This window comes from Hyaena hyaena, unplaced genomic scaffold (genome assembly GCF_003009895.1).
Source record: "Hyaena hyaena isolate Hyena2069 unplaced genomic scaffold, ASM300989v1 scaffold_299, whole genome shotgun sequence".
NCBI lineage: Eukaryota > Metazoa > Chordata > Mammalia > Carnivora > Hyaenidae > Hyaena > Hyaena hyaena.
Genome location: NW_024080930.1, coordinates 1,128,475 through 1,141,761, shown reverse-complemented (window position 1 = coordinate 1,141,761; position 13,287 = coordinate 1,128,475). Strand labels below are relative to the sequence as shown.

Sequence of the window (13,287 nt, the reverse complement as noted above, 5' to 3'; positions counted from 1 at the left end):
ACCTTCTCCTAAACTGCCTGCAGGGAAGTGTGTAGTTACAGCTCCTCTAAACTCCCCACGGCAATTTCCAACCAGCACTTTCTCTTTCTTACTTTTTTTTTTTCAAAGAAATTAGGGTTGTTTTTAAAAGTTTATTTTTGAGAGAGAGAGAGATTGTGTGTGCACAAGAAGGGGGGAGGAACAGAGAAAGAGGGAGATACATGATCTGAGGCGGGCTCTGTGCTGACAGCAGAGAATTGATGGGGGGCTCAAACCCCTAAACCATGAGATCATGACCTGAGCCAAAGTTGGACGCTTAGCTAATGAGCCACCCAGCCTCCCCAAAACATGACTTCCCCACCCCAAAAAGCCTCTTCTCCTTTGCAGCTCATGTCATCCAAACAGCCATCTTCCTCCCATCCCTGTCTTTTTCAATCTCCCCCTCCCCCCATCCCTCCACCATAGTCAGCAAGAGCGTGAACCTCTTCTCACATGCTCTCTCTGCAACCGCAGCCTCCGGTCAGTCCCCCAGAAAATGATAACCACCCAGGAAGGTGATCCAGCCTGCAGCCTCACCTCATCAGCTCCTTCACCTCCTCCCGCTTCAAGGAAGCCCGCCACTCTGAGCCACACCAGAAACTCATCATTACCATCAATCCCAACATCCCACCCTCAGAGCCGCCTCCCTTCTGAATCCAGGTCTCACTCAGTCGTGACCTCTCCTTCCCTTTTCAATCTGCCAGGGCCTATTTACCTTCATTTCTTTTTCTTACATACACTGGTGTTTTGTAACCTTCATTATATTGGGATCACTCAGGATGACTAAGTTGCCTCAGTGACATCAGATGCCCTGGGGAAGAGACTCAACATGCAAAGCTTTCAAAGGCTCCGCAGCTGATTCCATTGACAGGAGAGATGGGGAACCACTTAATGCTCTACACCCTGGGCCTCACTAAAGCGGTTATCGCTTTAACAGCTCCCCACCGGCCACCTTCACCTCCTCATTCTCTTCTTTATCACTGTGCTCCCTGAAAAGCCCAGCCTTGGAGCAACCCCACTGCACGCTTTCTCTATTCCTACATGGAAGCTGCCAACTTCTACTGGAGGAAAAATCGCAAAACTGTCAGCTTTCTCTGGAGGGTGAGTCTCACATAAGGCACTAACATGGTGGGATTGGAAGTTTCAAGAAAGAGTCATTCCTCTGCGACACACATTGACTTCTGTAGACAACAATATTACCAAATGCATACCATTGGGAAAAGTTATACATAGATGAATAGGAATTAATTTATTTGATGGGGGGCCTGGGAGGTTTAGTCGGTTAAGCTTCGGCTCAGGTCATGATCTCATGATTCGTGGGTTGGAGCCCTGTGTCAGGCTCTGAGCTGTCAGCACTGCTGGAGCCTGCTTCAGGGTCTGTCTCTCCCTCTCTATCTGTCCCTCCCCTGCTTGCACTCTGTCTCTCTCTCTCAAAAATAAACATTTTGAAAAGTTCAAAGACAGAATTAATTTATTTGATGGCATAATAGCTGAGATGCTGGTTGTAAGTAACAAAAACCCCCTTGAGCTACAGCAGCAGTACAGTTGTGAGCCTCTGCTGAAGAGCCAGTCCCGCCCCTCTAGTTAGCAGAAGGGTGCAGGGATCACTGCTGTATTAAGAAATTTAGGGGGTGCCTGGGTGGCTTAGTCGGTTAAGCGTCCGACTTTCGCTTAGGTCATGATCTCGCGGTTCGTGGGTTCAAGCCCCGCTTCGGGCTCTGTGCTGACTGCCAGCTCAGAGCCTGGAGCCTATTTCGGAGTCTGTGTCTCCCTCTCTCTCTGACCCTCCCCTGCTCACGCTGTCTCTCTTTCTCCTAGAAATAAATTAAAAAAAATATATATATATATATATATATAAAAGAAAAGTTAGGAAATCCTCAGAGCTGAAATAAAGGAGCAGTTGCTAACTAGAGACTCCCATACTCTCAGGGACCAGAGACACTAGACTGCTTTGCCAGGTTCTATAATGAAAAGGTCTAAAGAGTTTTCCTCTTGGGGAGAAAGGCAAGGATTGATAAGAAACCCAGGTCTGCGGATTGGCCCCCTCGCCAAAACTGAGGGAGGGGAGCTACAGGGAACCACTCCAAGTGGGTGGGAATCTGAAAGAAAGAGAAGCCTTACCTCTCAGGCCCGGATCATGTGGCTGCTGAACCCTGGTCTTGCCGATTTACCTCAAGATGCCTGCTGGGGAATGCCTCTTAGAGATAAGGAACTCCAGTAGAAGTGCAGAGTATTTCGCCTCAGGAGACATCTTTTCTTGTTCCCTCTTCCTTCTCCCCATGCTAGAGGGGTCAATCATGGAAAAAGGCTTTTGTGAGAGAAGAGTGCACACTCCCCTATCACTCATATGCACAAAACCACAAGATCACACATAAGTCAGTGGGACCATGAGCCTTTTGTGTGCCGAAAAGGAGGTAAGAGCTTTGGACCAAACTTGAAGTTTGTTTTTTTTTAAAATTTTTAATGTTTTTTTTTTTTATTTATTTCTGAGAGAGAGAGAGAGAGACCGCCTGAGCAGGGAAGGGTCAGAGAGAGAGGGAGACACAGAATCTGAAACAGCCTCCAGGCTCTGAGCTAGCTGTCAGCACAGAACCCGACACGGGGCTCGAACCCTCAAACTGTGAGATCATGACCTGAGCCGAAGTCGGATGCTTAACCGACTGAGCTACCCAGGTGCCCCTCAATGACTCATTTTTTATTATCAAACTGATCACCAGTTTGAATAATACGTTTTTGTCCTGGTACAATCAATAATGGCTGGGGGTGAGTCACCTGATAGAGTAATGGCTACCAGGTAGCCTCCCTGTAAATGAGGGAGGCATTTAAAAACAGGCGGAGATATGGTATGCATAGCAGACGCCCCAAAGTTTGTCCTCCACGGATGGCTTCTCTTCCTGCCTGGAAACAGGGAAACATGAGAATTCAAAGCTTCTGAGAGGTCAAGGGACACTGCAGGTAGGGAAGAAAGAATGAAGAAGCAACAGAGTAAGAGAAGCTGAAAGATACACTCCACCTGCCTAAATAGAGCCAGCCCCAAACCAGGCCTTCAGCCAGCTTCTTCCTTGTTAGTTACAGTTTTCTCCTGTAATGTTGCCATTTTTCCCTGCAGGTTTCATGGTTCATTATTTATTTACACGGCCCAGCAGAAATCATCTTCGACTAATACATTACTGGAACAACAAAGTATTGTGTTACAAACGAGAAGGGAAAGAAACCACAGGGACAATGAAATATCTGGAGGATCATTGATAAGATCAGAAAAACTAAAAATGATTGCTGAGACACGCCTAAGAAGAAACATGAAAAAAATACAAACATCTTATACAGACATGAAAAAAATATAAACAGAGTATCGGATAAGAAACTGGAACTCTGTCATATCTTATACCTGGAAAATGAGGGTGATACATAGTTCCGTCATGAAACATATGTATTAGTACAGAAAAGTGTCTCCAGGTGACTGCCCGGAGGTACTCACCTGTCGGAAGCCTATGACTGTCAGGATGAATCAGAGCTGTGTAAATTAACCAGTGGGTACACTGCAAGCACAAATAGGTTTTAGAGAGAAAGACTGCAGCCTTGGATTCATGGGCAGGAGTGGGCGTGCAGAGAATGAAAAACAGAGCTAGGAAAGAGAACAAAACACATTCCTAATTCTCTTCAACTGCTTGCACAATTCAGTAGTTTTCAAACAGGACAAGAGACGGAGAGTACCACCATCACCGAAAGTACTAACATAACCTAGAGAATACTTCGAAATTTGTTTTGTATTTGAAAGGAAGGATAGTTAGAAATAAATTTATTTATATTAGGGGAAACTTTAAAATATATTTCCTCCAGTACGCTCAGGACTGGATTAATGGACCCGGTAGAGTGATCAGTTAAAAGCCTGCTCACTAGTTCCCAGGCTTTATTTATGTTTCTGAATTTTAATAACCCAATATCCATTTTTTAATGTTTACCTATTTTTGAGAGAGAGAGAGAGCACAAGTACAGGAGGGGCAAAAGGAGAGAGGGAGGCACAGACTCTGAAGCAGGCTCCAGGCTCTGAGCTGTCAGCAGAGCCCGACGTGGGGCTCGAACTCACTGACGGTGAGAACATGACCTGAGCAAGAGTCAGACACTCAGCCGACTGAACTACCCCAGCACCCCACCCAATACTTTTTTAATGATTAAGAGCAAGAAACAGGATCCAAGTCAATATAAAGAGCTTGTTCAAATAATCAATATTGGAGCACTAATTATACGTGGGGAGCCCCACAATGTGTTTCACAAGGCACACATACCCAGCCTTCCCTCCAGTGTATTGCAGAGGTTGTTCCTGGATGGGATAAGCAGAGCAGTGAAAGTAAAGGCGGGGGAGGGGAGCAAACAGAAAGGGATTCTTGGGAAAGACGCTGGAGGCCTTGAATTTAGGCTTTTCACCTCAAAAAGGGGAAGAATTGCCCCTTAGTACCACCAGAGCAGCACCCAAACTGGCACAAGAGAAACGCTCTACAATAATATGTCCTCCATGGTCCCTTAAACTCTCACCTCACCAGGGCGCTATGGCATTGGTTCCCCATTTCCGCCTGGGAATCCTAAAAAATGGGAAACGGTTTTACCACCAGGTTCAGATAGCTCTAGGAAACGTTTGGGTTTCCTGGAACTATTTTGTACCATTTTAAAAGAGGGATGCTGGGTGGCTCAGTTGGTTAAGCATCCGACTCTTGATTTCCACTTAGGTCATGATCTCAGAGTTGGTGAGTTTGAGCCCCGCGTCAGGCTCTCGGCTAAGTGTGGAGCCTGCTTGGGATTCTTTGTCTCCCTCTCTCTCTCTGCCCCTCCTCCACTCAGGCTCACTCACGCTCTCTCTCTCTCTCAAAATAAATAAATTTTTAAAAAATAAAAGCCTTTAATAATTTTCATCCGCCCAGATTCTGCTAAAAAAAAAAAAATGATGGGAGAATGTTTGAAAACACAGAATGCTTACTGAAAGTAAATCTATGATTTCATTGAATAGAAGGGAGAAATAAATATGTTATTTGGCATTAGAGTAGAATGAATGAATATTGTAAATAAAACTGGACATTTGTTAATAACCTGTTTTGCCCACAATGTAATTCCTTTGTTTACAAATAGAGTGGCATATAAAAATGCTTGTTATTTGTTATTTGCCCATTTATTTGTTGACTCAGTAGCATTTATTGAGTCTCCCTCTATGTGCAGATACCACGCCAGGTGCCAGGGTGGTGGAAGCAATAAATACAGTGCTGATAATAGTAACTACCACTTTCAGAGTGTTTATTACAGAACTATCTTCTTGAGCCCTACAGTAATACTACGAACTACATATTATTATTTCCATTTTTCAGAAAAGGAATCTGGGACTTGCCTGAAGCCAACTAACCCTAAAAAATGGAGCCGAGTTAAAGCAGAGGTGGCCCCAGCGTCGGCTGCTCTTAGTCACCCTGTGCATGCCTTTCTGCCAGAAGCTAATTAGTCTAAGAACTAATTTCAAAATCTTTAGCAACCAGTACATTCTTGGCACATGGTAGACTCTTAAATATTTGCTTGGTGAATTAAAACTGAATCACTGAATACTGGATTTGTACTTTAATTTCAGCTTATTTTTCTAAAAGAGTATTTCACCCTGGTGGATGTGACTGTAAGCAATCATCATCTTATCAATTGCTTTTAAGTATTGTTGGTCACCCTTGGGGCACCTGGGTGGCTCAGTTGGTTAAGTGTCCGACTTCGGCTCAGGTCATGATCTCACGGTTCATGGGTTTGAGCCCCTCATCGGGCTCTGTGCTGACAGCTAGCTCAGAGCTTGGAGCATTTTTCAGATTCCGTGTCTCCCTCTCTCTCTCTCCCTCTCTCTCTGACCTTTCCCTGCTCATGCTGTCTCTCTCTCAGAGAAAAAAAAAAAAATATATATATATATATAGTTGGTCACCCTTGATCCTCTTACTACAGTCATCAAGTGTGATGCTCCTATATAAATCATATTTCCTAAGAGTGAGTTGCAGATTCTAGAAGTTGACACACTATACTTCCAGAGCCTACTGCTCTTTTCCTTATGCAGCTTATTCATATTTTAGTCTTGAGTGCAGTTGCTGGAGCTTTACAAGCTAATTATAATAGAGCATTTAAGAAAATTTTTTTAATGTTTATTTATCTTAAGAGACAGAGGGAGAGACAGAATCCAAAGCAGGCTCCAGGCTCCAGGCTCCTAGCTGTCAGCACAGAGCCCGACACGGGGCTCAAACCCATTAACTATGAGATCATGACCTGAGCCGAAGTTGAACACTTACTGAGCCACCCAGGCTCCCAGAGCATTTTTTTTCTTTTTAAAGAAAACAGAAATTGCTACACGAGTGAAGGACTAGGGAAGGTGTGTGGTAGGGAAACACGTGGTTCTGAAATATGGTCAGAACGCATGGTCTTCCAACTGCAATGTGACTCTGGCATTTTCCACTTGGGTACACAGACAGAGGTTATTTAAAGGACATCAATTTCAGATTCTCAACTTCAATTTGAAAGGACTGTTTCCTGCCATTAATCTGCCTGGAAACACACTTATGGTCCAGGTGTTTGTGGATTCTCCTTACCATTTTTATTTTAGTAATTACTCCCCACCATCAAAATTTTTAAAAAGCACACCTTTCACTCATCTCAAAGCCATGTATGGTATTTCATTGTCAAACCCAAGATCGTCCAGAGATGTGAAAACCCCTGAGGCACCAAACACAGAGAGATTCCTAAACCCTGGTGCTGAGGACTTTAATGGCTGACTAAATAATCTTTTTGCTTGTCAGGTAAGTTCCTCATTCTTTGCTATCAATATAAAAGCAGGACATATTGGCTGAGAGTGCATTAATAATAATTACTGATGATATGTTACTGTAAAACTTGCAAGCTCGGAAAACTGAGTAATAGTGCTATGACAAAACATTCTTTCCCATCTGCTTATTTCTGTAGTAAGTTTTCTCAGAACTTACAACTATAAAACAACAAATAGGCATAGAATCTATGCTAAACTCTGTGTAATTCTAGCAATAAATAATATTCAAACATGGATACATAAACTTATAGAAAAATTAGTTCCAATCATCTGATTAAGAAAGGCACTGTGGGATGCCTGGCTGGATCAGTAGGTTAAGCATCTGGCTCTTGTTCTCGGGTCAGGTCATGATATCGGGGCTCTGTGGATTCAAGCCCTGCACTGGGCTCTGGGTTGGCAGCGTTGATGGAGCCTGCTTGAGATTCTCTCCTCCTCTCTGCCCCTCTCCCACTCACACTGTCTCTGTCTCTCTCGAAATAAATAAGTTAAAAAAAAAAGAAATGCATTGCTAAAAAAATTTTACTTTTCATAATTACATATCATAATTTTTGTTGTATATTTATATTTTAATCTACATATTAGTAATGCTTATAATAACTCAATCCAAAAATTTTTTAGTACTTGAGCCTATGATCACAAAACCTTAAAAATTTAGATTTAAATGTATATACATATTTTTGTTGTAAAAAAGTTCGATGGGTCTATCCACAGAAGACTTACAGGCATAAAAATATTTGACACTGAGGCACCTGGGTGGCTCACTTAAGCGTCAACTTCAACTGAGATCATGTTCTCATGATTTGTGAGTTTGAGCCCCGCATGGGGCTCTGTGCTGACAGCCCCTGCTTCAGATTCTGTGTCTCCTTCTTTTTCTCTGCCCCTCCCCACTCACGCTCTGTCTCTCTCTCTCTCTCTCAAAAATAGATAAACATTTAAAAATATTTTTTTAAAATGACATTGAAAGTAGTGGAATGAAAATACAGATTTAGGGGAGAAAAATGAACACTACATTTTCTGCTGTGAAAGAAGAGCTCATTAATGTATTTTTAAAATGAATGAAAGCAGGAATCAAATCAATTTGTTATTTTGCTTCTAATTAATACAATTGAAGTGTCAATTTACACTGTCAGAAATACATCCTTTGCAAAATATTTAAATTTATTATTTTAAACATTAATAACTTTAAAACGTGTGTTGGTGTCAATTATTTTGTTTTGTTTTTGAATTACTTGGTGGGCTAATGGAGCAAGAACCTTTGAATGCTGCCCTATCAAATATCTGAGCCCCATACAAACACTATAGAATCTGTGGTTTTATTGTTTAATAATTTTTTTAATGTTTATTTGTGAGAGAGAGAGAAAGGGAGACCACAAGTGGGGGAAGGGCAGAGAGAGAAGGAGACACAGAACCCGAGGCAGGCTCAAGGGCTCCAGGCTGACACACAGAGCCCAACGCAGGGCTCCAACTCACAGACTGTGACGTCATTACCTGAACCAAAGTCGGATGCTTAGCTGACTGAGCCACCCAGGCGCCCTGTGGTTTTGCTGTTTCAAAACTTGTAGTTAAAGAAATGAACACATCGTGATGATATCAAGTAAAAACTGCCATTTCAGAAAATTATCCAATTAGCCTCATTAGTGCTCATAACACTTGATATGTAATTAAGTTTCCTTAAAATGGCTCTTAAGAAAAATCAACATGCACAAATTCTAAGGACAAATTTTAGAGATTGATATTAAATCCCATGTTAATTCATTCACTCATTCATTCAACAAATGATTGAACCCCTCTCCTTAGTCCAAGCCTGTGGGAGGCTTTGGGAGCTCAGCTGGAACCATACTGTTCAGGGCTCTCTTCCTTGCCAGCTTACACCACAGCGGAGGAAGGCCATCTGTAACCAGGCACATGCTTAATTAACATGATTTTGGATTGTGTAAAGTGCTGAGGACAATGAAACCCATGGAGACCTGGGTGGTTCAGTTGGTTGAGTGTCTGACTTCGGCTCAGGTCATGATCTCACAGTTCGTGAGTTTGACCCCCATGACAGGCTCTGTGCTGACAGCTCAGAGCCTGGAGCCTGCTTCAGATTCTGTGTCTCCCTCTTTCTTCCCGTCCCTCCCTACCCCACACTCTGTCTCTCTCTCTCAAAAATAAATAAACATTTAAAAAAAAGTTTTTAAAGCAAAGAAAACCAAGTGAAGTGATAACAAGTAATTGGGAAGTGGACAGAGAGGGGGGCCCTGACCATGAACCTGATGGAGCTCCTCATCTACATAGGTCCCTTCTGAGCCTCTGGAGGAATGGTAGCCACTAGAGTAGAGGGCCTCATGTGGACACTATGCTACACACCCCCCCCCCATCCAAAACAAAACACCTGGAACACCCTAAAGTCTTAGGGCCCATATGTGAAAAAAAACCTAAAAGAGATTTCTCAAATTTTGACAACAATCTTAAAAATTTACGTGACATTACCAATAGTGAGTAGTGAAACTGAGGAAACTTTTCTAAACTCTCAATCATAAAAACACATTTTAATTAATGATACTATTCCAAAGACTGAATTATCCTTGTATTCACTGTATAGAAAGATGTGTGACACCATCGATGTCACATGAAAAGGCGACTGAAGAGTATGTAGCCAAAATTTCATCGTAAAACAATTTTATGTCAGGCAGTTCTTTAATAAAAATATATGTTCTTTTTCTGGCTTTTCTAATGGTTGGGGTATGTGTCATTTGGGGTATTTGTCCTTTGTTATGGCTTCTTTTCTTAGTCATTTTTTATTTTATTTATTTATTTATTTATTTATTTATTTATTTATTTATTTATTTCTAGGGGGGAGAGAGAGAGAGAGAGAGAGAGGGAGAGAGAGAGTCTTAAGCCGGCTCCAAACTCAGCACAGAGCCCAACATGGGGCTTGATCCTACGACCCTGAGGTCTTAACCTGAGCCAAAATCAAGAGTTGGACATCCAACTGACTGAGCCACCCAGGTACCCCTCTTTTCTAATTCTAAATAAATGTTCACTTTTGTATGCATATTTATACTAATAATTTTGTATTTTTTTTTTTTTTTGTTCTCAAATTGTATAAGCCTCAGGACTCATAAAACCCTTGTGGCCCCTGGGAAAGCTACTTTCTATGGAAGGATCTGGAAAGCCCTCCTGAGTTGCAGGGACCTAAATGAGGACAGCACTCCATGGAGAAAGCAGTAGTGACAAGGCTTTGAAGGAGGATGGCCTTGGTGTGAGAGGATCAGTGTGACTAGAGCTCATTCAGGCCTTGGAGGCTGGGGAGGAGGCTTGATCTCATTCTCAATACAACCAAAACCTCATCTGATTCATACTTAAACAGCAGCATCAGTATAAAAATATGTGGAGTGTTTAAAATAGCCTAACATGTACATATGGAAACATCTTCCCACTCATAAAAAATAGAAATCCTAACCCTTTGTGTGAAAAAAGGTTACTACTGCCCCTCAGTGGCAAAAACGGAAATATTCAGAATAACAGGATTTCTAGGCCAACGTAAAACAAATGTCCATCAGTGGTGATAAATTCCTTTTCCCTAAACAGTAAATCAAAATACTCCATTTTATAAAATATGAATTTTAAGGTCACGGAGTAAACATTGTAATTTTCAAATAAATCTGAGAATACTGAGCCCGCCAGCTACTTACTAATGAAGAACATACATGAGGGTAGCTCTCCACAATGGCCTTTAATGTCTTGGTACTTTCTTCCTTTCTTCCCTCACCTCTCCCTGACCTGGCTGCCTTCCCTACTTCTTCCCATCCTGCCTCCTTCATTCGTCCCTTGCTTCCGCCCTTCATTTCTTCCCTTCACAAGGGTTTAGAAGCACCTGCTTTGTGCTTGGTACATATAGAAAGGGAACCACAATACACAGCAGCTTGTGACTTAGCGATGAAAGCAGACCTCAAGCAAATAATGTATCATTTCTAATCGTCATGTTTGGTAAAGAGAGGGAAGTTTGGGTTGTCATGGGAGCATCTATCAGGAGACTACACTAGCCTGGGGAGGTAGCAAAGGTCGCTTTGATGAAGTAGCCTCAGCGTTGTTACCTCAGGGACAACTAGGAATTAGGCAGGGGAGGGTGAAGGGAAGGAGCTTCCCAAGCAAAGGAACAGCATCTGCAAAGACCATGAGATGGGAAAGCAAATGGTTTTGAGACACTGAAAGAAGACCAAGCAAGGAGGGAGAGAGGCTAAAGATGAGACGGGGGAGTAGGTGGGAGTTCTGTCTCTGAGGTACCCTATAGGCCTTGAGAAGGACTTTGGGCTTAATCCTAACAGTGATAGGAAAATGGTAAAGGGTTTAAAAAGTGGGCAAAATGGGACTTTTTGTGTTGCAAGTGACAAAAACCATAGCTCCCTGTTATTGATCCAACTGGTTCCCCTAAACCACAGGTAACCGTACCACTAGTGTCCATGCAGAGAGAGCAATGCATATACATACAAATATACCGAGGCATCTCATTATCATATAATATATGGTAGCACATGGTGCTTGCTTGTCTTGAATCTTTTTTTTTTTTAATTTTTTAAATGTTTATTTATTTTTGAGCGTAAGAGAGAGACAGAGCATGAGTGGCGGAGGGGGAGAGAGAGAGGGAGACACAGAATCCGAAGCAGGCTCCAGGCTCTGAGCTGTCAGCACAGAGCCCAAGGCCGGGCTCTAACTTGTGAACTGTGAGATCATGACCTGAGCCAAAGTCAGACCGACTGAGCCACCCAGGAGCCCCTTGAATGATATCTTTTTTTTTTAACTTAACAGATTTTAGCAATCATCCCCCTATCAGTATATACAAAGCTGCCTCACTCTCCATAGTCAATGTTCTTATAAGTGTCATTGCCTCCTGTGAAAGAATATCTGCCAGACAAATTCCTAGAAGTGGAACTTCTGGGTCAAAAAGTATGTTCACCTCTAATTTTGATAGATATGGCCAAAGGCCTTCCCTAGAAACACTGTTAGTGTGCACAACTAACAAAGTGTTAATACTGCATATACCACGTGTACAAGGATGACCAGATGACAATGCGGCACCTCTGTATAGTTTTACTTGTACTTCTTTCATTAAAAATGAACGTGATCATCCTTTGATCGGATTAAGAGCCAGCACTTGTGATGAAGTAAAAAGTATTTAATTAGGCCGAGAGCAAAACAAAGGCCTAGAGCTAAAAATGATGTTTCATTTGTTCAACAGATAGTTTTTGAAAAACACCTCTTCCCTAGCTGCACTCATAACATAGGCACTGAGGGGCCTGAGACCGGTGAGACTTGGTCCTGTCCCAGATGAGCTCAAGTTTAATGAGGGAGATGGATATGGAAACATGCAGTTAAATGCAATATATATACTATTTTTAAAAAAGGAGGAAGGAACGCAGAAATATGAGAGCATAGAAAAGAGCAACCAATGTTTATGTGCTAGCCACTCACATACGTCTTCTTAGAATATTTAATTTTTAAAAGGCAGGGAATTGAGGGAAGCAGGTAATTAATTCTTTCTAATTTTTATAGGGCCTACTTAAGTTTTTTTAAAAACTTGGCTCTGTGTGTTAGCAAAAACATCCATCATGGCATTAATAGAACTGGGATTTTTTTTAAGTGTTTGAACTAAAAATGTGCCTGAAATTACAGTTAAGATCTATAACTACTCTTCGTAGAAGAGTAGTGTGGTTGACACAGTGGGGGGAGGGTACCTCGACACACATGATTTCATTTTAAATTCTGAGGCCACAGTCAATTTTACACAGAGCCTGCTCCCCCCTCCAACTTCAATCCAACGTCCCCATCCACCATACCCCCCAGGTTCAATCAAGATGTATTCTAAAGAATTGCTTTTGTCTTCCAGAAACCCTTGGATGGAAACCAACATTCTGTTATTAGTTTTATCCTTAGAAAAGCACTTTGGCACTTAAATACTTTTAAATGTTTTAAAATCTGTTTCTCCCTTCTGGTCTCTGCTTAATAGTAAATTAAGTACTCGGTGAATACTCAGTGCAAAGTAGAACTGGAGACAAAACAGCCTCTCAGCTTCCAAATGGCAATGGCAGAATAGCAGAGGATCAAGGTGGTTGGCTCAAAGTGTGGGCCACACATTTTCACTTCAGTTACAGATAGGAGGAGCTGAGGAGTTGAAATCACCAGAGCAAGAGGGCATCTGTCAGGACCCAACAGTCCAGTGCTTAGGTGACAGTCAGTTCTTCACAGTACTGGGCTGGGGACTTGGGTTCACACGATGCAAGTCCATGACTCCACATCTTGGACCAGCACCTAAGTCTAGCTGTGGGCAGAGCCTCTGTCAATAGGTACTGCTCCCACCTATGGGCTTTGCAGATTTATCCCTAGAAATTATGGTATGAGATCTTCCTCCCGGAATTAACCAAACTTCCAAAAATGCTAAGCACATGCTCCTAAGGAAACTT

At 42.2% G+C, this 13,287-nt stretch overlaps 1 long non-coding RNA gene across 1 annotated transcript in view; it reads right to left on the bottom strand.

The window, feature by feature from the left end:
• LOC120242013 overlaps window positions 1-3,605 on the bottom strand; it is a 48,602-nt gene extending 44,997 nt beyond the window's left edge. Inside the window, exons 1-2 of the long non-coding RNA XR_005531003.1 lie at window positions 3,497-3,605; window positions 2,140-2,300 (exon numbers count right to left, since the gene is read on the bottom strand). This is a non-coding gene — a long non-coding RNA (uncharacterized LOC120242013). The remainder of the gene's footprint in view (window positions 1-2,139; window positions 2,301-3,496) is intronic.
• Window positions 3,606-13,287: the final 9,682 nt, after the last annotated feature.